General features: G+C 44.3%; 3 long non-coding RNA genes across 3 annotated transcripts; all 3 read left to right on the plus strand.

Annotated features, from left to right (window-relative positions):
* The first annotated feature begins 1,893 nt into the window (after positions 1 to 1,893).
* On the plus strand, positions 1,894 to 7,049 carry LOC140694110 (uncharacterized). Its single transcript, XR_012069862.1, has 3 exons — positions 1,894 to 2,131; positions 5,337 to 5,409; positions 6,785 to 7,049. It is a non-coding gene; the product is annotated as an uncharacterized lncRNA (long non-coding RNA).
* Positions 7,050 to 7,171: 122 nt separating this feature from the next.
* Positions 7,172 to 12,949, plus strand: LOC140694111 (uncharacterized). The gene is made up of 3 exons (XR_012069863.1): positions 7,172 to 7,430; positions 11,232 to 11,304; positions 12,682 to 12,949. It is a non-coding gene; the product is annotated as an uncharacterized lncRNA (long non-coding RNA).
* A 3,524-nt stretch (positions 12,950 to 16,473) lies between these two features.
* On the plus strand, positions 16,474 to 18,202 carry LOC140694113 (uncharacterized). Its single transcript, XR_012069866.1, has 3 exons — positions 16,474 to 16,600; positions 17,656 to 17,768; positions 17,977 to 18,202. It is a non-coding gene; the product is annotated as an uncharacterized lncRNA (long non-coding RNA).
* Positions 18,203 to 25,649: the final 7,447 nt, after the last annotated feature.

Here is a 25,649-nt window from a genome sequence, read left to right on the forward strand (position 1 = left end):
GTTTCCATTTCCTGCATTGCATTCTCCTGCTTCCAGGTGTTCATAGGCCTCATCCTGTCTCTGGAAGTAACAGACTTCTCTTCGGCAAGTGTCCTGTGCCAAGGGCTGGGTGAGTGGTTGTTTCCATTGCTCTGTACATGGGAGCGAGTGAGTTCAGGTTGCATTTCTTCTCTGCCAACTGGGCATCGATGAATCAACACTATCCAGACACATTTCACAGAAATGTGATATTTGCTTAGCTCTTTGTTTCTATACAGCCGTGGTGGGAGGGATTGTCCGAAGACACCTGTTTTGACATTGTGTTGATATCTCATTTGCAGTCTTTATGAATTTTAACAGAATTCATTTACATGTTTTGGGAGTTATACGAAAATGAAGTTATTTTTTAAAACACACTCAATCGACCTAGAAGCCAGACTTGTCAATTTTGGTAACATTGTGTCAGCTCTACGGAAAACCTAGACAGATAGAATGCAAACTAGCAGTCCAAACTGTTCAAGGGTTCATGTCAGCTCTTAACGGTTGAAGCCTCCGAACACAACAGGAACCATGAAATAACTATTGGAAATATGAAATAACCCCAAACCTTGTATATACTTGTGCATGTGATGCCCTTTACTCCCAATGACACCTACTGGCCAATGTTGGCATTTCAAGGGGTAACATCCCTCTCTAGGAAATTACTAGAGAAAACAAAACAAATATATACATTTAGGTTGGAATCCAAAAGCACCTAGAGGCATTAGAGCTATGAGAACCCTGCCTCAGCTATTGTAGTCTATTGAGAACCAGGTGTTCTTCTATCAGTGATGAGAACGCTTAATCATCCGATCATGATTGGTAAAGCCATTTAACGCAACCAAGTTGCACCCGCATGATATAGTGCCCACGGGGGCTTGACTCAAGTGAAAGACAATCCACATAAGCTGTGTCTTTAATATCATTGGCGACTTTTACAGTACAGTTCACATTCTGTCTTGTACTATTTACCTATACTGTCTTGAAAAACTGAGGCCTAATACAGATTCAAGTTCAGTCAAAGATTCCCCTCACTTACCACACTCCCTTCACCCCAGGGAAGACATAAAAACAACATTTGCTGAATCTAGCGGAAGGCCATCTTTTCTAGGTTTGAGCTAAGTATTCAATACCTATCTATTTCAGCCGAGACTATTTGACCTTTAAGGAGTTCACTGTTGTTCACAGAGTGTGAAGCTGGAGGAATTCTGGTTCTAGGAGGCGCTTGCTCTTCTCGTAATGGCTTCATTGCAGCTCAGGTACTGATCCTTCAAAATGGATGCCTGAGTGAAGGGGATGGAAAGGCAAGTGCTTTCTAGCTAGGCCCAAACCTGGGAAATGTTTTACCTGGGCTTGGTGAATTCTGGTCTGAATGGCTTGGGAATGCCCCTTGGGACGTGTGGATTCTCACGACCACTTCCAAGAACAGGAGCGTTTTGATCATCTCTGCCATCTCTTCTCTTTCAGACGTCAGAAACGTTGGACCCGTTCTTGGAGAAGAGAATTGAGGAACTTCCTCAAGTCCACGTTGGCATTCCGTATGTTTCTGCCAGTATCAGCGAGGTTCAATATGTCTCATGAATGTCTTTTGAGCCTGGTATCCTCTACAGCTGTCTCCACGCCAGTATTCTCCATTGTAGCAGAATATCTCTCATCCATGTGTTCGCATCTCTCCTCAATCCGTGCAGCCAGCTTTTCGGCCAGCTTCTCTTCTTGTCTCCCCTAAAGTCGACTTCAACAGGACTGGGCAAGTCTGAAAGTACCTCGGAGCCTGACCAGTAAGCTGATGACTTGCAGATCTTCCACTCTCTGCCCTTTCAGTTTCTGGAAACTGACCTGTGAACTCAGGACTTTGGGCAGCAGCAGTATCTCGAACTTACACAGCTTCCCGAACCAAACACCTAAGCCAAGCTCCACAGAGGGCGGCAGCCCCTCCTTCACACTGATCCACCCACAGAACTCTGCCCGGTTCCCTAGGATCCAACAGCCACAACAAGCCAAGCGGTACACACCAACATTCCACCTGGAATCCAACCGCTAACTGCCATCCCCAATGTCTGCTGCATCTTGTCAGTGTTGGGGGAGGGGCTGCATCCGACGAGAGGTTCCTAAGGTAAATGTGATTCTACCCACTAGCGTCCCATGGGCCTTTCTTCTTCCCTCTTTCCTTTTGTTCAGAGCTCTATGCACCGTACCAATGGAGGGAAGTGTGTCCCTTTTCAGTTGATGGTTTCACACGTCTTTAAACTTTCTAACAGTTCACAGTACACAGAGACCCACTAAAGGAGACTTATGTTCCTATAATATCCGTACACCCGGAATACATATGCGTCCCCTGATTTCTGCTGAAACACCCGCACTCTCAGCACATGGATCCATTGGTTTCATGGGGGCTGAAATTCCAAGAAATGAAACCAACCCGATTGTGCACTTTGCTGTCAGTCTCTTTTGCTCTTAGTACACTTTGGCAGAGCTACTTTCCTTTGTTTTAGGCTTCTTACAATTCTTCTCTACGTAGCCTAGAATATGGCATTCCTTCATCCTGTTGGAAGACATACAATTCTACATCAAGGACTAGGAATCCATTTGATTCCAAATCGGCATTAGGGTTAGGTCACGATATGTTCTTATGAATCAAAATTTACGAATATGAATGCACGCCTCTGATTTCCGAATACAAGTGTGCTGAGTACATGCAAGCCGCGATAATGGGTCGAAGCATGCTGAATGATCCTTGACATCACCTTGAGTATTTTCTTTTTAATAATCATGTTTCCCTTGGTAAATATCAGCCAACCGTACCCTTTTGGTGCTTGTTTGTTGGTTTGATTCTTTGTTCGTCTGCTTCTCGCTTGTATTGCAAACACGACAGGCCATGCATCTCCCCTTAAGCTTGAAACTGAGAGTCAAATAAGGTGATTCACTTAAGAGAGTGCTTCCTATCACCTATGATTTCCTGCTTCCCTCTCCCATCATTAGGGTTTTGATGTCCTCCTTGCCTTCTTCTTGTTTCTTCTTTGCCACTCATGCTCTTCTTGCATTTCCAATAATGGTTTCTTCTTTCCATTTCATCTTGATGCTTTTCTATTCAGGGTTGATTTCTCAACCATTCTTGTAGGATAAGTTTTGAACTGCTGAATTCTTTTAAGAATAGCCAGTCTGTGAAATTCACTAGATCTGCAGTTATTAGAAATGGCGGTCATGTGGCATAGGCTACCCTAGGTGGCAGCATTTGGCCATTCAGGTTATGGTCTGTGTCCTGACACTCCTCCATGTCCTGCAATATTGCTGCCGAGATATCAGCTGAAACCTCTCTGGAGGTTCCATTGTGACTATGTTGTATCCTCCAGGTGCAATTTATATCACTGGGATATTCTGAACTTTGTTGATTTCAATCATACAGCTGCTGGTAGGTCTATTGGGATTCCACCTCCTTTGGATGCTGTGAAATTCCTGAATTCGCATAGATGATACTTTCTTGGCTTTCAGCCTTTTTTAGTCTGATTTTTCTACAGATAAATTTTCAGACATTTTCTGTTTCTTTATCTCTTGCTTTTCCATCTGGGACTCTTATGAATTCTAGTCTTTCATGCCCTGTCTTAACCCATGGTTCTACAGGAATGTTTACATTGGTTTGCACTTGCTTTCCTATGTCTGCTTCTGACCGAGGTTTTTCTGTTCCCCTGTCTTCACAGTCATTCACGCGTCCCTCTGCATTATCTAGTCTGCTTTCGACTAAATTTTAGCCCTGATATTATCACATCCATTGAGTTTCCTGATATTTTTTGGCTCGTCTTTAGAGTTTCTCTTCCCCTTTTCCGGTATTCTGCCTTTTGTGATACTGAGACACTGTTGTTTTTCAGTTATTCCCTGACCTCCAATTTCAACACTTGACCTGGATAGCGTTTTGCAGTCTAGTTGTTTAAAAGCTTATCTTTTGGGCCTTCAATATCTTTGGAACTGAAAATGGTACTTCCTGTTTCTTTTACTGTTCTTCTTCATCTCTACTGGTCAGGTAATATCAGGTATCTAATGTAGAATTCTAGGGCTTGGTTAAGTGAAAATTTTAGACTCTTGGCTCTACGCAATTCCATGGGATTTATGTGAGGACAATTTCTCCTAGACATTCATGCCATATCGTGTTCCTGTGTGTGTTGTCTGGTATATCTCCAATTGATGGTGTTGCATTAGTTCTGATGAACAACCCATCCTATTTCGATTAGCATAACTTCATTTTGATTATGTTTATCTCACAATTCTGATAGTGCGCAGGACACTTCCTCTTGTGGAAATGAAGCTTCTAAAGGTTCTGAGCTCTGCATTCTGCTCTATGTCATTTTGGAGTGTTTCCAAAACAGCAAACTGAGAGTGCGCTTGTGATTTGTAGTGCCTCGGGAATATCATAATGTAAGCAGATCTTCTCAGAGCTTCTCTGTCTACAGTAACACCAGTGGAAGCATATCTATGGATGTCACATATCAGGGCCTGCTGGAATGATCCCGCAGACCTACCTTGTTGTCCTCGGTGCCGTACCGTGCCGGTACCATCCAAAATGTAGCATCTGATTTTGGGAGGTAGTGCTGAAGGAAATGCTTCCTCTTCTCATGCTGTGGTCTTGGACCACTCTTCCTTGTCCTCTCATTATTGTGGCACGGGTTCACGAAAGCAATCACAGAGGTGTTGCGCATCCTGTGCCTCAAACCAAACCATAATCCCAGCCCAGGTTATGAAAGTAGCAGATCCAAAGGCTTTTCATTCTGATTTCAAAACCAAGGCCCCCTGGACCACTCAGACCTGATGCACGATTGCTCTGATTCAGCCCCACACGTGCTCTATTGGCAAAATGCCCAATTGGTCCCTGGTCCTTCAAATGTACTGTGTGTGGCCATGGGCCATATCAGTAATCTCAACCGCGCGACCAGTGTGGTTGCTTTATCATTTGTACACAGTTCGGTTTGCTCTCTTGATTCGACCCACCACATCCCACAATGCACTCCAGATCCCTGAGACTCAGCGTGTGCCATCATCCGTAGCCCTATCCCTCACTGACCGTTGCCTCTGCTACCTCAAATTTGGCAGCTGGGATCTTGGTCTCAGAATCAACTGTGGGGATATTTTGCGCTGGATTTTGAGTCCTGTCAGCCAATCATCTGATGTGCACTCTTGTAAATCTCAGCACATCACCTTCTATCCCATGTCTCCTGTCCGCTTGATAGTGTGCGTCCAAGTTAAACACAGTTTCACCCTTGTTGCTCCATCACCATGTGTCAGACCCTGCACTGGATTCCATTCCCTGCTTTGCCTTCTCCTGCTTCCAGGTGTCCTGAGGCCTCATCCTGTCTTTGGAAGTAACAGACCTCTCTTCCTCATGTGTCCTGTGCCAAGGGCTGGGTGAGTGGATGTTTCCATTGCTCTGTTCATGGGAACGAGTGAGTGCAGGTTGCACTTCTTCTCTGCCAACTGGGCATCGATGAATCAACACTATCCAGATACATTTCACAGAAATGAGATATTTGCTTAGCTCTTTGTTTCTATACAGCCGTGGTGGGAGGGATGGTCCGAATACAGCTGTTTTGACATTGTGTTGATATCTCATTTGCAGTCTTTAAGAAGTTTAAAAGAATTCATTTACATGTTTTGGGAGTTATATGAAAATGAAGTTATTTTTTGAAACACATTCAATCGACCTAGAAGCCAGACTTGTCAATTTTGGTAACATTGTGTCAGCTCGACGGAAAACCTAGACAGATAGAATGCAAATTAGCAGTTCAAACTGTTAAAGGGGTCATGTCAACTCTTTACTGTTGAAGCCTCCGAAACCAACAGGAACCATGAAATAACTATTGGAAACTTGAAATAACCCCCAACCTTGGATACACTTGTGCATGTGGTGCCCTGTATCCCAATGACACCTACTGGCCAATGTTGGCATTTCAAGGGGTAACATCGCTCTCTAGGAAAATACAAGAGGAAAGAAACCAAATATATACATTTAGGTTTGAATCCAAAAGGACCTAGACTCATTCGAGCTAGGAGAACCCTGCTGCAGTTATGCTAGTCTATTGAGAACCAGGTGTTCTTCTATCAGTGATGAGAACACTCAATCATTCGATCATGTTGTGTAAAGCCATTTAACGCAACCAAGTCTGCACCCCCATGATATAGTGCCCCCGGGGGCTTGACTCAAGTGAAAGACGATCCACATAAGCTGTGTCTTAATATCATTGGTGACTTTTATAGTACAGTTCTCTTTCTGACTTGTACTATTTACCTAGACTGTCTTGAAAAAAGGAGGCCTAATATAGATTCAAGTTCAGTCAAAGATTCCCCTCACTTACCACACTCCCTTCACCCCAGGGAAGACATAAACACAACATTTGCTGAATCTAGCGGAAGGCCATCGTTTCTAGGTGTGAGCTAATTATTCAATTCCTATCTATTTCAGCCAAGATTATTAGACCTTTAAGGAGTTCACTGTTGTTCAAAGAGTGTGAAGCTGAAGGAACTCTGATTCTAGGAGGGGCTTGTTTTTCTCGTAATGGCTTCATTGCAGCTTAGCTACTGATCCTTCAAAATGGATGCCTGTGTGGAGGGGAGGGAAGGGCAAGTGCTTGCTAGCTAGGCCCAAACCTGGGAAAAGACTTACCTGGGCTTGGTGAATTCTGGTCTGAATGGCTTGGGAAGGCCCCTTGAGAAGTGTGGATTCCCATGACCTCTTCCAAGAACAGGAGCGTTTTGATCATCTCTGCCATCTCTTCTCTTGCAGACGTCAGGGACCTTGGACCCATTCTTGGAGAAGAGAATTGAGGAACTTCCTCAAGTCCACGTTGGCACTCCGTATGTTTCTGCCAGTATCAGCGAGGTTCATTATGTCTCATGAATGTCTTTTGAGCCTGGTATCCTCTACAGCTGTCTCCACGCCAGTATTCTCCATTGTAGCAGAACATCTCTCATCCATGTGTTCGCATCTCTCCTCAATTCGTGCAGCCAGCTTTTCGGCCAGCTTCTCTTCGTGTCTCCCCTAAAGTCGACTTCAACAGGACTGGGCAAGTCTGAAAGTACCTCGGAGCCTCACCAGTAAGCTGATGACAGGCATTTCTTCCACTGTCTGCCCTTTCAGGTTCTGGAAACTGACCTGTGAACTCAGGTCTTTTGGCAGCAGCAGTATCTCGAACTTACACAGCTTCCCGGACCAAACACCTAAGCCAAGCTCCACAGAGGGCGGCAGCCCCTCCATCACACTGATCCACGCACGGAACACTGCCCGGTTACCTAGGATCCAACAGCCACAACAAGCATCGAGGTACACACCAACATTCCACCTGGAATCCAACCGCTAACTGCCATCCCCAATGGCTGCTGCATCTTGTCAGTGTTGGGGGAGGGGCTGCATCCGACGAGAGGTTCCTAAGGTAAATGTGATTCTACCCTCTAGAGTCCCATGGGCCTTTCTTCTTCCCTCTTTCCTTTTGTTCAGATCTCTATGCACAGTACCAATGGAGGGAATTGTGTCCCTTCTCAGTTGATGGTTTCACACGTCTTTAAACTTTCTAACAGTTCACAGTACACAGAGACCCACTAAAGGAGACTTATGTTCATATAATATCCATACACCCGGAATATATATGCGTCGCCTGATTTCTGCTGAAACACCCACACTCTAAGGACATGGATCCATTGGTTTCATGGGGGCTGAAATTCCAAGAAATGAAACCAACCCCAATGTGCACTTTACTGTCGGTCTCTTTTGCTCTTAGTACACTTTGGCAGAGATACTTGCCTTTGTTATAGGCTTCTTACATTTCTTCTCTACGTAGCGTAGAATATGGCATTCCTTCATCCTGTTGGAAGACATACAAGTCTACATCACGGACTAGGAATCCATTTGATTCCAAATCGGCATTAGTGTTAGGTCACGATATGCTCTTATGTATCAAAATTTACGAATATGTTTGCACGCCTTTGATTTCCGAATACAAGTGTGCTGAGTACATGCAAGCCCCGATACTGTGTCGATGCATGCTGAATGATCCTTGACATCACCTTGAGTAATTCTTTTGAATAATCATATTTCCCTTGGTAAATATCAGCCAACCGTACCATTTTGGTGCTTGTTTGTTGGTTTGATTCTTTGTTGGTCGGCTTCTAGCTTGTTTTGCAAACATGTCAGTCCATGCATTGCGGGGAGCCACTCGTGACTGTGGGCTGCCGAGCACAAAACTTGGGCGTAAAACCCCAAAGTGCAGGGCGCCAGGCTCTGAGATTGAGGCTGCCGAGCACAAAGGTTGTGCCTAAACTCCCACAGTGCGGGGCGCCCGGCTCAAAGGTCAATTGAGTTAGAACAATCTCTGTCCCGCCACCTCTTTTACTAAAGAATTCACCAGGTGCGCTAATGCCTGAGGAAACCTCTTTGAGCTATTTAGTCACAAAAGACCTTCGGAGGGAGAGATACAATTGGCACACAAATCAGTGATCCTTTTAGAGAACAATCACCTGAGTTGAATGTATCACCTGAGTTGAATATATACGAGTCACGAGGTTAGGCTTTATTGCCTACGTGCAGGAATGTATGAGCTAATGGGTTAAAATCATATAAAAGAACCACCTGAAATAAACTCGAGGTCCACTCTTGACCTAGCGTCTTGCGGGCTAGAGTGAGACCCTCTCAACCCCAACTTTTCTTGCCTTGCTGTCTTTTTGTTACGTCTTTCCTTTTCTCAGTCCTGCAGCACAGGTTTCTGGACCTGATCGATTGTCGGCTGGCTCCGACAATGCATCTCTCCTTTAGCTTCAAACAGAGAGTCAAATAAGTTGATTCACTTAAGAGAGTGCTTCCAATCACCTATGATTTCCTGCTTCCCTCTCCCATCTTTGGGGTTTTGATGTCCTCCTACCGTCCTTCTTGTTTCTTCTTTGCCACTCATGATCTTCTTGCATTTCCAATAATGGTTTCTTTTTCCAATTCATCTTGCTGCTTTTCTATTCAGGGTAGATTTCTCAACCATTCTTGTAGGATAAGTTTTGAACTGCTGAATTCTTTTGAGATTTGCCGGTTTGTGGAATTCTCTAGCTCTGCCATTATTAGAAATGGCGGTCATGTGGCATAGGCTACCCTAGGTGGCAGCATTTGGCCATTCAGGTTATGGTCTGTGTCCTGGCACTCCTCCCTGTCCTGCAATATTGCTGCTGACATATCTGCTGAAACCCCTCTGGAGGTTCCCTTGTGACTATGTTGTTTCCTCCAGGTGCATTTTAAATCACTGGGATATTCGTGAGCTTTGATGATTTGCATCATACAGCTACTGGTAGGTTTATTGGGATTCCACCTCCTTTGGATGGTGTGTAATTCCTGAATTCGCATAGATGATTCTTTCTTGGCTTTCAGCAAGTTTCAGTCTGATTTTTCTACAGATATATTTTCAGACATTTTTTGTTTCTATATCTCTTGCTTTTCCATCTGGGACTCTTATGAATTCTAGTCTTTCATGCCCTGTCTTAACCCAGGGTTCAACAGCAATGTTTACATTGGTTTGCACTTGCTTTCCTATGTCTGCTTCTGACCGAGGTTTTTCTGTTCCCCTGTCTTCACAGTCATTCACGCGTCCCTCTGCATTATCTACTCTGCTAAGGACTAAATTTTAGCCCTGATATTATCACATCCATTGAGTTTTCTGATATTATTTGGCTCGTGTTGAGACTTTCTCTTCCCCTTTTCCGGTATTCGGCCTTTTGTGCTTCTGAGACCCTGTTGTACTTCAGTGTTTCCTTACCTCCATTTTCAAATCTTGTTCTTTTTAGCGTTTTGCATTGTAGATGTTTGAATGCTTATGTTTTGGGCCTTCAATATCTTTGGAACTGAAAATGGTACTTCCTGTTTCTTTTACTGTACTTCTTCATCTCTAATGATCAGATAATATCAGGTATTAAATGTAGACTTCTAGGGCTTGGTTAAGTGAAAATTTTAGACTCTTGGCTCTACGCAATTTAAAGTGATTTCTGTGAGGACAATTTCTCCTAGACATTGATGCCATATTCTATTCCTGTGTGTGTTGTCTGGTATATCTCCAATTGCTGGTGTTGCATTTGTTGTGATGAACAAACCATACTATTTCGATTAGCAAAACTTCATTTTGATTACGCTTATCTCACAATTCTGAAAGTGCGCAGGACACTTCCTCTTGTTGAAATGAAGCTTCTAAAGGTTCTGAGCTCTGCATTCTGCTCTATGTCATTTTGGAGTGTTTCCAAAACAGCAAACTGAGAGTGCGCTTGTGCTTTGTAGTGCCACTGGAATATCCCAATGAAATCAGTTTTCCCAGAGCTTCTCTGTCTACTGAAAATGCAGTGGAAGAACATCCATGGATGTCATACATCAGGGCCTGCTGGAATGATCCCGCAGACCGACATTGGTGTCCTCGATGCCGTACCGTGCCGGTGCCATCCAAAATGTAGCATCCGCATTTGGGAGATAGTGCTGAAAGAAATGCTTCCTCTTCTCACGCTGTGAAGTTGGACCACTCTTCCTTGTCCTCTCATCCTTGTGGCACGGGTGCACGAAGGCAACCACAGAGCTGTTGCGTATCCTGTGCCTCAAACCACACCATAATCCCAGCCCAGGTTATGAATGAGGCTGATCCAAAGGCTTTTCATTCTGATTTCAAAACCAAGGCCCCCTGGATCCCTCAGAGCAGATGCATGATCACTCTGATTCAGCCCCACACGTGCTCTATTGGCAAAATGCCCAATTGGTCCCTGGTCCTGCAGATGCACTGGGTGTGGCCATCGGACATATCGGTAATCTCAACCGTGTGACCAGTGTGGTTGATTTATCATTCGTACACTGTTTGGTTTGCTCTCTTGATTCGACCCACCAAATCCCACAACGCACTCCAGATCGCTGAGACTCAGCGTTTGCCATCATCCGTAGCCCTATCTCTCACTGACCGTTGCCCCTGCTAACTCAAATTTGGCATCACGGATCTTGGTCTCAGAATCAACTGTGGGGATATTTTGTGCTGGTTTCTTTGAGTTCTGTCAGCCAAACTTCTGCTGGGCACTCTTATAAATCTCAGCACATCACCTTCTATCCCATGTCTCTTGTCCGCTTGAGAGTGTGCGTCCAAGTTTAACACAGTTTACCCTTGCTGCTCCATCACCAGGGGTCCGACCCTGCACTGATTTCCATTCCCTGCTTTGCCTTCTCCTGCTTCCAGGTGTCCTGAGGCCTCATCCTGTCTTTGGAAATAACAGACCTCTCTTCGGCCACTATCCTGTGCCAAGGGCTGGGTGAGTAGGGTTTTCCATTGCTCTGTAAATGAGGGCGAGTGAGTGCAGGTTGCACTTCTTCTCTGCCAACTGGGCATCGATGAATCAACACTATCCAGATACATTTCACAGAAATGTGATATTTGCTTAGCTCTTTGTTTCTATACAGCCGTGGTGGGAGGGATTGTCCGAAGACAACTCTTTTGACATTGTGTTGATATCTCATTTGCAGTCTTTAAGAATTTTAACAGAATTCATTTACATGTTTTGGGATTTATACGAAAATGGAGTTATTTTTTGAAACACACTAAATCGACCTAGAAGCCAGACTTGTCAATTTTGGTAACATTGTTTCAGCTCTACGGAAAAGCTAGACAGATAGAATGCAAACTAGCAGTCCAAACTGTTAAAGGGGTCATGTCAGCTCTTTACGGTTGAAGCCTCCGAACCCAACGTGAACCATGAAATAACTATTGGAAACATGAAATAACCCCCAACCTTGGATACACTTGTGCATGTGCTGCCCTTTACTCCCAATGGCACCTACTGGCCAATGTTGGCATTTCAAGGGATAACATCCCTCTCTAGGAAAATACAAGAAGAAACAAACCAAATATATACATTTAGGTTTGAATCCAAAAGCACCTATGTGCATTATAGCTTGGAGAAATCTGCTGCAGTTATGCTAGTCTATGGAGAACCAGGTGTACTTCTACCAGTGATGAGAACGCTTTATCATCCGATCATGTTGGGTAAAGCCATTTAACGCAATCAACTCTGCACCCCCATTTTATAGTGCCCCCGGGGGCTTGACTCAAGTGAAAGACGATCCACATAAGCTGTGTCTTTAATGTCATTGGCGACTTTTACAGTACAGTTCACTTTCTGACTTGTACTATTTACCTATACTGTGTTGAAAAACTGAGGCCTAATACAGATTCAAGTTCAGTCAAAGATTCCCCTCACTTACCACACTCCCTTCACCCCAGGGAAGACATAAACACAACATTTGCTGAATCTAGCGGAAGGCCATCTTTTCTAAGTGTGAGTTAGTTATTCAATTCTTATCGATTTCAGCCGAGACTATTTGACCTTTAAGGATTTCACTGTTGTTCACAGAGTGTGAAGCTGGAGGAACTCTAATTCTAGGAGGGGTTTGCTCTTCTCCTAATGGCTTCATTGCAGCTCAGGTACTGATCCTTCAAAATGGATGCCTGAGTGGAGGGGAGGGAAGGGCAAGTTCTTGCTATCTAGGCTCAAACCTGGGAAATGGCATACCTGGGCTTGGTGAATTTTGGTCTGAATGGCTAGGGAAGACCCCTTGGGACGTGTGGATTCTCACGACCTCTTCCAAGAACAGGAGCGTTTTGATCATCTCTGCCATCTCTTCTCTTGCAGACGTCAGGGACCTTGGACCCGTTCTTGGAGAAGAGAATTGAGGAAATTCCTCAAGTCCACGTTGGCACTCCGTATGTTTCTGCCAGTATCAGCGAGGTTCAATATGTCTCATGAATGTCTTTTGAGCCTGGTATCCTCTACAGCTGTCTCCACGCCAGTATTCTCCATTGTAGCAGAACGTCTCTCATCCATGTGTTCGCATGTCTCATCAATCCGTGCAGCAAGCTTTTCAGCCAGCTTCTCTTCGTGTCTCCCCTAAAGTCGACTTCAGTAGGACTGGGCAAGTCTGAAAGTACCTCGGAACCTCACCAGTAAGCTGATGACAGGCAGATCTTCCACTGTCTGCCCTTTCAGTTTCTGGAAACTGACCTGTGAACTCAGGTCTTTGGGCAGCAGCAGTATCTCGAACTTACACAGCTTCCCGGACCAAACAACTAAGCCAAGCTCCACAGAGGGCGGCAGCCCCGCCATCACACTGATCCACCCACAGAACTCTGCCCGGTTACCTAGGATCCAACAGCCACAACAAGCCTCGCGGTACACACCAACATTCCACCTGGAATCCAACCGCTAACTGCCATCCCCAATGGCTGCTGCATCTTGTCAGTGTTGGGGGAGGGGCTGCATCCGACGAGAGGTTCCTAAGGTAAATGTGATTCTACCCACTAGCGTCCCATGGGCCTTTCTTCTTCCCTCTTTCCTTTTGTTCAGATCTGTATGCACAGTAACAATGGAGAGAAGTGTGTCCCTTTTCTGTTGATGGTTTCACACTTCTTTAAACTTTCTAACAGTTCACAGTACACAGAGACCCACTAAAGTAGACATATGTTCCTATAATATCCGTACACCCGGAATACATATGCGTCGCCTGATTTCTGCTGAAACACCCGCACTCTCAGGACATGAATCCATTGGTTTCATGGGGGCTGAAATTCCAAGAAATGAAACCAACCCCAATGTGCATTTACTGTCTGACTCTTTTGCTCTTAGTACACTTTGGCAGAGCTACTTGCCTTTGTTATAGGCTTCTTACATTTCTTCTACACGTAGCGTAGAATATGGCATTCCTTCATCCTGTTGGAAGACACACAATTCTACATCACGGACTAGGAATCAATTTGATTCCAAATCGGCATTTTGCTGAGGTCACGATATGCTCTTAAGAATCTATATTTACGAATATGAATGCACGCCTCTGATTTCCGAATACAAGTGTGCTGAGTACATGCAAGCCGCGATACTGGGTCGACGCGTGCTGAATTATCCTTGATATCACCTTGAGTAATTTCTTTTGAATAGTCATGGTTCCCTTGGTATATGTCAGCCAACCGTACCCTTTTGGTGCTTGTTTGTTGGTTTCATTCTTTGTTGGTCTGCTTCTTGCTTGTTTTGCAAAGACCGCAGGCCATGCATCTCTCCTTTCGCTTCAGAGAGTCAAATAAGCTGATTCACTTAAGAGAGTGCTTCCAATCACCTATGATTTCCAGCTTCCCTCGCCCATCTTTAGTTTTTTGATGTCCTCCTTGCCTTCTTCTTTTTTCTTCTTTGCCACTCATGCTCTTCTTGCATTTCCAATAATGGTTTTCTTCTTTCCATTTCATCTTGCTGCTTTTCTATTCAGGGGTGTATTCTCAACCTTCCTTTTAGAGGAAGTTTTGAACTGCTGAATACTTTTAAGATTTACTGGTCTGTGGAATTCTCTAGTTCTGCCGTTATTAGAAATGGTGTTCATGGGGCATAGGCTACCCTAGGTGGCAGCATTTGGCCATTCAGATATGGTCTGCGTCCTGGCACTCCTCCCTGTCCTGCAATATTGCTGCCGAGATATATGCTGAAACCCCTCCGGAGGTTCCCTTGTGACTATATTTTTTCCTCTAGGTGCATTTTAAATCACTCGGATATTCGTGAACTTTGTTGATTTGAATCATACAGCTACTGGTAGGTCTATTGGGATTCCACCTCCTTTGGATGGTGTGTACTTCCTGAATTCGCATAGATGATCCTTTCATGGTTTTCAGCAAGTTTCAGTCTGATTTTCCTACAGATAAATTTTCAGACATTTTTTGTTTCTTTATCTCTTGCTTTTCCATCTGGGACTCTTATGAATTCTAGTCTTTCATGCCCTGTCTTAACCCAGGATTCAACAGCAATGTTTTCATTGGTTTGCACTTGCTTTCCTATGTCCGCTTCTGACCGTGGGATTTCTGTTCCCCTGTCTTCACAGTCATTCACGCCTCCCTCTGCATTATCTACTCTGCTAAGGACTGAATTTTAGCCCTGATATTATCACATCCATTGAGTTTTCTGATATTTTTTGGCTCGTCTTTAGACTTTCTCTTCCCCTATTCTGGTATTCTGCCTTTTGTGCTTCTGAGACCCTGTTTTTCTTCAGTGTTTCCTGACCTCCATTTTCAATACTTTTTTTGCATAGCGTTTTGCAGTCTAGTTGTTTGAAAGCTTATCTTTTGGGCCTTCAATATTTTGGAACTGAAAATGGTACTTCCTGTTTCTTTTATTATACTTTTTCATCTCTAATGGTCAGGTAATATCAGGTATTTAATGTAGACTTCTAGGGCTTGGTTAAGTGAAAATTTTAGAATCTTGGCTCTATGCAATTCCATGGGATTTCTGTGAGGACAAATTCTCCTAGACATTGATGCCATATTCTGTTCCTGTGTGTGTTGTCTGGTATATCTCCAATTGCTGGTGTTCCATTAGTTTTGATGAACAACCCATACTTTTTCGATTAGCATAACTTCATTTTGATTACGCTTATCTCACAATTCTGAAAGTGCGCAGGACACTTCCTCTTGAGGAAATGAGGCTTCTAAAGGTTCTGAGCTCTGCATTCTGCTCTATGTCATTTTGGAGTGTTTCCAAACAGCAAACTGAGTGTGCGCTTGTGCTTTGTAGTGCCACTGGAATATCCCAATGAAAGCAGTTCTTCCCAGAGCTTCTCTGTCTACTGAAACAGCAGTGGAAGCACATCCATGGATGTCACACATCAGGGCCTGCTGGAATGATCCCGCAGACAGACCTTGGTGTCCTCGGTGCCGTACCGTGCCGGTGCCATACAAAATCTAGCATCCGATATTGGGAGATAGTGCTGAAAGAAATGCTTCCTCTTCTCACGCTGTGGAGTTGGACCACTCTTCCTCGTCCTCTCATCCTTGTGACACGGGTTCATGAAGGCAACCACAGAGATGTTGCGCATTCTCTACCTCAAACCAAACCATAATCCCAGCCCAGGTTATGAATGTAGCAGATCCAAAGGCTTTTCATTCTGATTTCAAACCCAAGGCCCCCTGGATCCCTCAGAGCAGATGCACAATCGCTCTGATTCAGCCCCACACGTGCTCTATTGGAAAAATGCCCAATTGGTCCCTGGTCCTGCAGATGCACTGGGTGTGGCCATGGGACATATCGGTAATCTCAACCGCGCGACCAGTGTGGTTGATTTATCATTCGCACACTGTTTGGTTTGCTCTCTTGATTCGACCCACCACATCCTACAACGCACTCCAGATCGCTGAGACTCAGCGTTTGCCATCATCCGTAGCCCTAACCCTCACTGACCATTGCCCCTGCTAACTCAAATTTGGCATCACGGATCTTGGTCTCAGAGTCAATTGTGGGGATATTTTGTGCTGGTTTCTTGGAGTTCTGTCAGCCAAGCATCTGCTGTGCACTCTTGTAAATCTCAGCACATCACCTTCAATACCATGTCTCCTGTCCTCTTGAGAGTGTGCGTCCAAGTTAAACAGAATTTCACCCTTGTTGCTCCATCACCAGGGGTCAGACACTGCACTGGTTTCCATTCCCTGCTTTGCCTTCTCCTGCTTCCATGTGTCCTGAGGCCTCATCCTGTCTTTGGAAATAACAGACCTCTCTTCGGCAAGTATCCTGTGCCAAATGCTGGGTGAGTTGTTGTTACCATTCCTCCGTACATGGTAGTGAATGAGTGCATGTTGCACTTCTTCTCTGCCAACTGGGCATCTATGAATCATCACTATCCAGATACATTCCACAGAAATGTGATATTTGCTTAGCTCTTTGTTTCTATACAGCCGTGGTGGGAGGGATTGTCCGAAGAGAACTATTTTGACATTGTGTTGATATCTCATTTGCAGTCTTTAAGAATTTTAACAGAATTCATTTACATGTTTTGGGAGTTATACGAAAATGAAGTTATTTTTTGAAACACACTCAATCGACCTAGAAGCCAGACTTGTCAATTTTGGTAACATTGTGTCAGCTCTACGGAAAACCTAGACAGATAGAATGCAAACTAGCAGTCCAAACTGTTAAAGGGTTCATGTCAGCTCTTTACGGTTGAAGCCTCCGAACCCAACATGAACCATGAAATAACTTTTGGAAACATGAAATAACCCCCAACCTTGGATACACTTGTGCATGTGCTGCCCTTTACTCCCAATGACACCTACTGGCCAATGTTGGCATTTCAAGGGGTAACATCCCTCTCTAGGAAAATACAAGAAGAAAGAATCCAAATATATAATTTAGGTTTGAATCCAAAAGCACCTATGGGCATTATAGCTAGTAGAACCCTGCTGCAGTTATGCTAGTCTATGGAGAACCAGGTGTACTTCTACCAGTGATGAGAACGCTTTATCATCCGATCATGTTGGGTAAAGCCATTTAACGCAACCAAGTCTGCACCCCCATGATATAGTGCCCCTGGGGGCTTGAGTCAAGTGAAAGACGATCCACATAAGCTGTGTCTTTAATGTCATTGGCGACTTTTACAGTACAGTTCAATTTCTGACTTGTGCTATTTACCTATACTGTCTTGAAAAACTGAGGCCTTATACAGATTCAAGTTCAGTCAAAGATTCCCCTCACTTACCACACTCCCTTCACCCCAGGTAAGACATAAACACAATATTTGCTGTATCTAGCAGAAGGCCGTCGTTTCTAAGTGTGAGCTAACTATTCAATTCCTATCGATTTCAGCCGAGACTATTTGACTTTTAAGGAGTTCACTGTTGTTCACAGAGTGTGAAGCTGGAGGAACACTGATTCTAGGAGTGGCTTGTTCTTCTCCTAATGGCTTCATTGCAGCTCAGGTACTGATTCTTCAAAATGGATGCCTGAGTGGAGGGGAAGTAATGGCAAGTGCTTTCAAACTAGGCCCTAACCTGGGAAAAGGCTTACCTGGCCTTGGTGAATTTTTGTCTGAATGGCTTCTGAAGGCCCCTTGGGAAGTGTGGATTCTCACGACCTCTTCCAAGAACAGGAGCGTATTGATCATCTCTGCCATCTCTTCTCTTGCAGATGTCAGGGACCTTGGACCCGTTCTTGGAGAAGTCAATTGAGGGACTTCCTCAAGTCCACGTTGGCACTCCGTATGTTTCTGCCAGTATCAGCGAGGTTCAATATGTCTCATGAATGACTTTTGATCCTGGTATCCTCTACAGCTGTCTCCACGCAAGTATTCCCCATTGTAGAAGAATATCTCTCATCCATGTGTTCGCATCTCTCCTCAATCCGTGCAGCAAGCTTTTCGGCCAGCTTCTCTTCGTGTCTCCCCTAAAGTCGACTTCACCAGGACTGGGCAAGTCTGACAGTACCTCGGAGCCTCACCAGTAAGCTGATGACAGGCAGATCTTCCACTGTCTGCCCTTTCAGGTTCTGGAAACTGACCTGGGAACTCAGGTCTTTGGGCAGCAGCAGTATCTCGAACTTACACGGCTTCCCAGACCAAACACATAAGCCAAGCTCCACAGAGGGCGGCAGCCCCGCCTACACACTGATCCACCCACAGAACTCTGCCCGGTTCCCTAGGATCCAACAGCCACAACAAGCCTCGCGGTACACACCAACATTCCACCTGGAATCCAACGGGTAATTGCCATCCCCAATGTCTGCTGCATCTTGTCAGTGTTTGGGGAGGGGCTGCATCCGACGAGAGGTTCCTAAGGTAAATGTGATTCTACCCACTAGCGTCCCATGGGCCTTTCTTCTTACCTATTTTCTTTTGTTCAGATCTGTATGTACAGTACCAATGGATAGAAGTGTGTCGCTTTTCAGTTGATGGTTTCACACGTCTTTAAACTTTCTAACAGTTCACAGTACACAGAGACCCACTAAAGGAGACTTATGTTCTTATAATGTCCGTACACCCGGAATACATATGCGTCGCCTGATTTCTGCTGAAACACCCGCACTCTCAGGACACTGATCCATTTGTTTCATGGAGGCTGAAATTCCAAGAAATGAAACCAACCCCAATGTGCATTTTACTGTCTGTCTCTATTGCTCTTAGTACACTTTGGCAGAGCTACTTGCCTTTGTTATAGGCTTCTTAAATTTCTTCTCTACGTAGCGTAGAATATGGCATTCCTTCATCCTGTTGGAAGACATACAAGTCTACATCACGGACAAGGAATCCATTGGATTCGAAATCGGCATTTGGGTGGGGTCACGATATGCTCTTATGAATCAATATTTACGAATATGAATGCTCGCCTCTGATTTCAGAATACAAGTGTGCTGAGTACTTGCAAGCCGCGATACAGGGTCGATGCATGCTGAATGAACCTTGACATCACCTTAAGTATTTTCTTTTGAATAATCATGTTTCCCTTGTTATATGTCAGCCAACCGTTCTTTTTAAAGGTTGTTTGTTGGCTTGATTTTTTGTTGGTCTTCTTCTCGCTTGTTTTGCAAAGACGTCAGGCCATGCATCTCTCCTTTCGCTTCAAACAGAGAGTCAAATAAGCTGATTCATTTAAGATAGTGCTTCCAATCCCCTATGATTTCCTGCTTCCCTCTCCCATCTTTAGGGTTTTGATGTCCTCCTTAAGTTCTTCTTGTTTCTCTTTGCCACTCATGCTCTTCTGGCATTTCCAATAATGGTTTCCTTCTTTCCTTTTCATCTTGCTGCTTTTCTATTCAGGGGAGTATTCTCAGCCTTCCTTTTAGAATAAGTTTTGAACTGCTGAATTCTTTTAAGATTTGCCAGTCTGTGGAATTCTCTAGCCCTGCCGTTATTATAAATGGTGGTCATGGGGCATAGGCTACCCTAGGTGTTAACATTTGGCCATTTAGGATATGGTCTGTGTCCTGGCACTCCTCCCTGTCCTGCAAAATTGCTGCCGAGATATCAGCTGGATCCCCTCTGGAGGTTCCCTTGTGACTATGTTGTTTCCTCCAGGTGCATTTTAAATCACTGGGATATTCGTGAACTTTGTTGGTTTGAATCATACAGCTGCTGGTAGGTCTATTGGGATTCCACCTCCTTTGGATGCTGTGTAATTCCTGAATTCGCATAGGTGATTCTTTCTTGGCTTTCAGCATGTTTCTGTCTGAGTTTTCTACAGATAAATTTTCAGACATTTTTTGTTTCTTTATCTCTTGCGTTTCCATTTGTGACTCTTATGAATTCTAGTCTTTCATGCCCTCTCTTAACCCAGGATTCAACAGCAATGTTTTCATTGGTTTGCACTTGATTTCCTGTATCCGCTTCTGACCGAGGGATTTCTGTTCCCCTGTCTTCACAGTCATTCATGCGTCCCTCTGCATTTTCTTGTCTGCTAAGGACTGAATTTTAGCCCTGATAGTATCACATCCATTGAGTTTTCTGATATTTTATGGCTCGTTTTTAGACTTTCTCTTCCCCTTTTCTGGTATTCTGCCTTTTGTGATTCTGACACACTGTTGTTTTTCAGTGTTATCCTGACCTCCATTTTCAACATTTTGTCTGGATAGCGTTTTGCAGTCTAGTTGTTTGAAAGCTTATCTTTTGGGCCGTCAATATCTTTGCAACTGAAAATGGTACTTCCTTTTTCTTTTTCTGTACTTCTTCATCTCTTCTGGTCAGGTAATATCAGGTATCTAATGTACAATTCTAGGGCTTTGTTAAGTGAAAATTTAAGACTCTTGGCTGTACGCAATTCCATGGGATTTCTGTGAGGACAAATTCTCCTAGATATTGATGCCATATTCAGTTCCTGTGTGTGTTGTTTGGTATATCTCCAATTGCTGTTGTTGCATTTGTTTTGATGAACAACACATACTAATTCGATTAGCATATCTTCATTTTAATTACGCTTATCTCACAATTCTGAAAGTGCACAGGACACTTCCTCTTGTGTAAATGAGGCTTCTAAAGGTTCTCAGCTCTGCCTTCTGCTCTATGTCATTTTGGAGTGTTTCCAAAACAGCAAACTGAGAGTGTTCATGTGCTTTGTAGTGCCACGGGAATGTCCCAATGCAAGAAGTTCTTCCCAGGGTTTCTCTGTCTACTGAAAAAACAGTGGAAGCACATCCATGGATGTCACATATAAGGGAATGCTGGAATGATCCCGCAGACCTACCTTGGTGTCCTCGGTGCCATACCGTGCCGGTGCCATCCAAAATGTAGCATCCGCTTTTGGGAGATAGTGCTGAAGGTAATGCTTCCTCTTCTCACTCTGTGGACTTGGATCACTCTACCTGGTCCTCTCATCCTTGTGGCACGGGTGCACAAAGGCAACAACAGAGCTGTTGCGCATCCTGTGCCTCAAACCAAACCATAATCCCAGCCCAGGTTATGAATGTATAAGATCCTAAGGATTTTCATTCTGATTTCAAACCCAAGGCCTCCTGGAACCCTCAGACCAGATGCACGATAGCTCTGATACAGCCCCAAACGTGCTCTATTGGCAAAATGCCCAATTTGTCCCTGGTCCTGCAGATGCACTATGTGTGGCCATGGGACATATCGGTAATCTCAACCGCGTGACCAGTGTGGTTGCTTTATCCTTGGTACACAGTTCGGTTTGCTCTCTTGATTCGACCCACCACATCCCACAACGCACTCCAGATCCCTGAGACTCAGCGTGTGCCATCATCCGTAGCCCTATCCCTCACTGACCATTGCCTCTGCAACCTCAAATTTGGCAGCTGGGATCTTAGTCTCAGAATCAACTGTGGGGATATTTTGCGCTGGTTACTTTGAGTTCTGTCAGCCAAGCATCTGCTGTGCACTCTTGTAAATCTCAGCACATCACCTTCTATCCCATGTCTCCTGTCCGCTTGAGAGTGTGCGTCCAAGTTAAACAGAGTTTCACCCTTGTTGCTCCATCACCAGGGGTCAGACCCTGCACTGGTTTCCATCCCCTGCTTTGCCTTCTCCTGCTTCCAGGTGTCCTGAAGCCTCATCCTGTCTTTGGAAGTAACAGACCTCTCTTCGGCATGTGTCCTGTGCCAAGGGCTGTGTGAGTGGATGTTTCCATTGCTGTGTACATGGGAGCATGTGAGCGCAGGTTGCACTTCTTCTCTGCCAACTGGGCATCGATGAATCAACACTATCCAGATACATTTCACAGAAATTTGATATTTGCTTAGCTCTTTGTTTCTATACAGCCGTGGTGGGAGGGATTGTCCGAAGACACCTGTTTTGACATTGTTTTGATATCTCATTTGCAGACTTTAAGTAGTTTAACAGAGTACATTTACATGTTTTGAGGTTATACGAAAATGGAGTTATTTTTTGAAACACACTCAATCGACCTAGAAGCCAGACTTGTCAATTTTGGTAACATTTTTCAGCTATACAGAAAACCTAGACAGATAGATTGCAAACTAGCAGTCCAAACTGTTAAAGGGGTCATGTCAGCTCTTTACTGTTGAAGCCTCCGAAACCAACAGGAACCATGAAATAACTAATGGAAACATGAAATAACCCCCAAGCTTGGATTCCCTTGTGCATGTGGTGCCCTTTACTCCCAATGACACCTACTGGCCAATGTTGGCATTTCAAGGGGTCACATCCATCTCTAGGAAAATACAAGAGGAAAGAAACCAAATATATACATTTAGGTTTGAATCCAAAAGGACCTAGAGGCATTCTAGCTAGGAGAACCCTGCTGCAATTATGCTAGTCTATGGAGAACCTGGTGTTCTTCAATCAGTGATGAGAACGCTTAATCATCCGATCATGTTGGGTAAAGCACTTGAATGCAACCAAGTCTGCACCCCCATGATATAGTGCCCCCGGGGGCTTGACTCAAGTGAAAGACGATCCACATAAGCTGTGTGTTTAATTTCATTGGCGGCTTATACAGTACAGTTCACATTCTGGCTTGTACTATTTACCTATACATTCTTGAAAAACTGAGGCCTAATACAGATTCAAGTTCAGTCAAATATTCCCCTCACTTACCACACTCCCTTCACCCCAGGGAAGACATACACAACATTTGCTGAATCTAGCGGAAGGCCATCGTTTCTATGTGTGAGCTAAGTATTCAATTCCTATCTATTTCAGCCGAGACTTTTTGAACTTTAAGGAGTTCACTGTTGTTCACAGAGTGTGAAGCTGGAGGAACTCTGATTCTAGGAAGTGCTTGCTCTTCTAGTAATGGCTTCATTGCAACTCAGGTACTGATCTTTCAAAATGGATGCCTGAGTGTTGGGGAGGGAATGTCAAGTGCTTGCTAGCGAGGCCCAAACCTAGGAAAAGGCTTAGCTGGGTTTGGTGAATTCTGGTTTGAATGGCTCGGGAAGGCCCCTTGGTACGTGTAGATTCTCACGACCTCTTCCAAGAACAGGAGCGTTTTGATCATCTCTGCCATCTCTTCTCTTGCAGACGTCAGGGACCTTGGACCCGTTCTTGGAGAAGAGAATTGAGGAAATTCCTCAAGTCCACGTTGGCACTCCATATGTTTTTGCCAGTATGAGCGAGGTACAATATGTCTCATGAATGACTTTTGAGCCTGGTATCCTCTACAGCTGTCTCCACGCCAGTATTCTCCATTGTAGCAGAACATCTCTCATCCATGTGTTCGCATGTCTCCTTAATCAGTGCAGACAGCTTTTCGGCCAGCTTCTCTTCGTGTCTCCCCTAAAGTCGACTTCAATAAGACCGGGGAAGTCTGACAGTACCTCGGAGCCTCACCAGTAAGCTGATGACAGGCAGATCTTCCACTGTCTGCCCTTTCAGGTTCTGGAAACTGACCTGTGAACTCAGGTCTTTGGGCAGCATCAGTATCTCGAACATACACAGCTTCCCTGATCAAACACCTAAGCCAAGCTCCACAGAGGGCGGCAGCCCCTCCATCACACTGATCCACCCACAGAACTCTGCCCGGTTACCTAGGATCCACCAGCCACAACAAGCCTCGCGGTACACACCAACATTCCACCTGGAATCCAACCGCTAACTGCCATCCCCAATGGCTGCTGCATCTTGTCAGTGTTGGGGGAGGGGCTGCATCTGACGAATGGTTACTAAGTTAAATGTGATTCTACCCACTAGAGTCCCATGCGCCTTTCTTCTTCTCTCTTTCCTTTTGTTCAGATCTGTATGCACAGAACCAATGGAAGAAAGTGTGTCCCTTTTCTGTTGATGGTTTCACACTTCTTTAAACTTTCTAACAGTTCACAGTACACAGAGACCCACTAAAGGAGACTTATGTTCCTATAATATCCGTACACCCGGAATACATATGCGTCACCTGATTTCTGCTGAAACACCCGCACTCTCAGGACATGGATCCATTGGTTTCATGGGGACTGAAATTCCAAGAAATGTAACCAACACCAATGTGCACTTTGCTGTCGGTCTCTTTTGCTCTTAGTACACTTTGGCAGAGCTACTTGCCTTTGTTATATGCTTCTTACATTTCTTCTCTACGTAGCGTAGAATATGGGATTCCTTCATTCTGTTGGAAGACATGCAATTGTACATCACGGACTAGGAATCCATTAGATTCCATATCGGCATTTGGGTTAAGTCACGATATGCTCTTATGAATCAAAATTTACGAATATGAATGCACGCCTCTGATTTCCGAATACAAGTGTGCTGAGTACATGCAAGCCACGATACTGGGTCGATGCGTGCTGAATGATCCTTGACATCACCTTGAGTATTTTCTTTTGAATAATCATGGTTCCCTTGTTATATGTCAGCCAACCGTACCCTTTTGGTGCTTGTTTGTTGGTTTGATTTCTGTTGGTCTGCTTCTTGCTTGTTTTGCAAACACGTCAGGCCATGCATCCCTCCTTTCACTTCAAACCGAGAGTAAAATAAGCTGATTCACTTAAGAGAGTGCTTCCAATCACCTATGATTTCCTGCTTCCCTCTACCATTTTTATGATTTTGATGTCCTCCTTACCTTCTTCTTGTTTCTTCTTTGCCACTCATGCTCTTCTTGCATTTCCAATAATGGTTTCTTCTTTCCATTTCATCTTGCTGGTTTTCTATTCAGGGTAGTTTTCTCAAACATTCTTGTAGGATAAGTTTTGAACTGCTGTATTCTTTTAAGATTTGCCGGTTTGTGGAATTCTCTAGTTCAGCTGTTATTAGAAATGTTGTTCATTTGGCATAGGCTACCTTTAGTGGCAGCATTTGGCCATTCAGGATATGGTCTGTGTCCTGGCACTCCTCCCTGTCCTGCAATATTGCTGCCGAGATATCATCTGAAACCCCTCTGGAGGATCCCTTGTGACTATGTTGTTTCCTCCAGGTGCATTTTAAATCACTGGGATATTCGTGAACTTTGTTGATTTGAATCATACAGCTGCTGGTAGGTCTATTTTGATTCCACCTCTTTTGGATGCTGTGTAATTCCTGAACTCGCTTAGATGATTCTTTCTTGGCTTTCAGCAAGTTTCAGTCTGAATTTTCTACAGATATATTTTCAGACATTTTTGTTTCTTTATCTCTTGCTTTTCCATCTGGGACTCTTATGAATTCTAGTTTTTCATGCCCTGTCTTAACCCAGGATTCAACAGCAATGTTTTCATTGGTTTGCACTTGATTTCCTTTGTCCGCTTCTGACCGAGGGATTTCTGTTCCCCTGTCTTCACAGTCATTCACGCGTCCCTCTGCATTATCTAGTCTGCTTACGACTGAATTTTAGCCCTGATTTTATCACATCCATTGAGATTCCTGATATTTTTTGGCTCGTCTTTAGACTTTGTCTTCCCCTTTTCTTGTATTCTGCCTTTTGTGATTC

This window comes from Vicugna pacos, unplaced genomic scaffold (assembly GCF_048564905.1).
Source record: "Vicugna pacos unplaced genomic scaffold, VicPac4 scaffold_20, whole genome shotgun sequence".
Lineage (NCBI taxonomy): Eukaryota > Metazoa > Chordata > Mammalia > Artiodactyla > Camelidae > Vicugna > Vicugna pacos.